Here is a 2,845-nt window from a genome sequence, read left to right as displayed (position 1 = left end):
TGTCACCCTTCCTCTGTGACTTATTAGCGCCCCCTGTTGACTAGTGTGTTTCACTACAATATCTTTTTGTAAGAACAAATCATTAGAAAAGCAAATTTAAACAGTTAAAAGGCAATTCAAAAAACATACTGTTCCTTACGATGAGACTTGTTTGTCAGATTCAATTGAAAATTTAAAGAATAACAACATTTGAAAGAGAAGCAAATTAGATTAGTTGGGAAATTCAGTTGTACTGACAACTAAGTGACAAATAAAATAGAGGTATGCAGATTCACACAAAGGTAAAAATATAAAAAGTTAAATAAAACTAAGCAATAGTATATTAAGGCCAAAGTTACCACATAAGGAAAATAAAAATTGTGTTCAGTTATTTAAATGACCATAGTAGCATACATTATTATTATTATTTTATTATTATTATTATATTTTTTTTTTTACAAATTAGAATAATTGATGATTTAGATGAGCATCTTCAACATATATATGAAAAGTGCAAACAGTTTTAGAAATAGAACAGTACATGCATTCAAGTTAAATAAAGCTCTCTTTTATAAAACTGCAAATTTTAAACAACTTGACATGTTTTAAACATGCACCTTTTCATTCCAGTTGCACTTGTGGCAATTGTTGATTTCTAATTTTTATCACCTACCCAATTATAGCTTTTTTGCATTTTGAGACGGTCATCATTTAATTTTTGACAAAAAAGTAAAAGTAAGTAGAAAACTATAAGCGTCAAATGCTTGAACTAGGAATTATTGAGATTCAACAATTGTAGTCTGATTTGTTACATTTCTCATGTTGAAGGTTTTGTAGCAAACTTTTATAAAATCCTCCATACATACATATGTTCTCTGTTTTTCTGTTTATCTCTTCTAGTCGGGCAATGATCAATAAAAATACTCCCTTCTCTGATTTTCTGTAGCAGAGCTGTCTTAGTAATGTTTGCACACTTTTATGTCATATTTTAAAATTAAAGAAACATTTTCTTTATCTTAATAGGCCTCTGTGGACATTTTTTTTTTCTTGACATCGATACAGGCACCAATGGATATTTGTTCTTGATGGTGAAGGTTCTATTCAGACTGCTGTGAGAAAGTTGTGTTCTTTAAATAAAACCTGAATCTCTGCTACTCAATATTCCCTATAATCAGGGGCGGATCTAGAGGGGTATCCAGGGGGGCATGGTCACCCCTAACCAATAATTGGCTACCCCTGTGGCCACCTTGGATTTAACTCCATACCCTGGAACAAGCAGTTCTCCACTAAGTCTGATGGTGGCAGCAGTGATACCATCATGTGGAATCTCCTACTTTGACATTTTAACGCTGCTATATCTACCAAAAACTGAATATAAAAAAAATATATATTTACAATAATATACTGCAAATGTGCTGTAGACACATAGCAGTCTTTTCTAAAAATAAAGAACATCGCTCAACCCATTTAATGTATATATTATGTGGAAGCATAAATTCATTTAAACAGCGCTAATGTATAAATATGCACATAGCTTTATCTGCAAGGACCCTAACGAAAATATGCTCTGTCTTTAATTATTTATTTGTAAAATATAGGTTGTGCAAGTTCATTTTCTTGTTGGCTGATTTTTAATTAGTATAGATTGACCCTAAGATATTTTGGTGCCATATTTTCAGCCACCCCTCTGTGCACATTGGCCCCTTCCTGACCACTCACCTCTAAAAATCCTTTAGTAGCCACTTAGACACCCCTTCATCCATTGTAAGTAAGTTAGATGTACCATCAAGACCTGCAAAATTAGATGGAAGTTGGGGGCTTTTGCAGCATTTTTACTAAAACGATTTCAGTTTTATAAAGTAAGACAGGAAAACATGAATAAAGCAGCAGATAAACTTTCACTTGTCTGATACCTTTGAACAGTTTGATCTCTCTGTAAGCTCTTTGCAAAGCAGGCATTTAGCTCCAGGATCAAAACGAGGACGTGAGGAATTACACTAAATCCTGAGAGCTGTTGTTGTTTAGATACCCTGTAGGTGAATCAAAAGAACATACTAGGCACACTTAGGCTTTTTTTTTTTTTATAATTTTTACATTTTCCACTTTGTTTATATTTGAATATTGTTTAGTTCTTTTTAAAAGGAAAAGGTGGAAAAGTTTTGAAATAATCCATGGTGTTCTCATTTTTTCCCCACAACACAGTAACAAAATGTTTTACTAGGGTGTGTGTCTTTTTAAAATGCAGCCATAAGAAGATATAAAATTCAGCTGCTTTAACTTCAACGATTCAGTTAAAGTGTTAAATCATCTTCAACAGTGAACCAAGGAGTGCTTTTGCCAAAATATCGATGGAATAAATGGAAAGGTACACTGTTGGAGACACATTTTATTGAGACCAATGATGTAAAACAGTAACAAAAGCTAAGCAGAGGACAGCTGTATTAGTTTGTCCTCTCAGTCAAGGGTGTTGAAACCACTTCCATTAGTGGCCCTTGGGCGGATTTTATATGGCCCCCAGGTGGTAAGTGCAGAATGAGACTGTTTATTTTTAATAAGAGCAAAAAATATTACCAACACATTCATATTTTCTTTCAAAATCAGCAGAGTGAAGATATTGATAAGACCAAATCTATAGAGGCTAATATTCAAAAGAGTTAACTCCACATAGATCTGCTTCAATGGATTAAAATAGCTTATACTAGACGTCATATTTAGAAAAATAGTTAATCACATAAAGAGCGGCTGCATTAGTTTTGATAAGGCAACTTTTTAAAACACATTTTGAGTTTTTGTCAGGTTCTGCTGGTTAGATTATGGTTCATTATGTCTTACCACATAAGTTTCTGACCAATTTTGCCATTTGGGG

Source organism: Cyprinodon tularosa, unplaced genomic scaffold, assembly GCF_016077235.1.
Source record: "Cyprinodon tularosa strain WSP-4 unplaced genomic scaffold, ASM1607723v1 ctg610, whole genome shotgun sequence".
NCBI lineage: Eukaryota > Metazoa > Chordata > Actinopteri > Cyprinodontiformes > Cyprinodontidae > Cyprinodon > Cyprinodon tularosa.
This window is presented reverse-complemented; position numbering follows the sequence as displayed.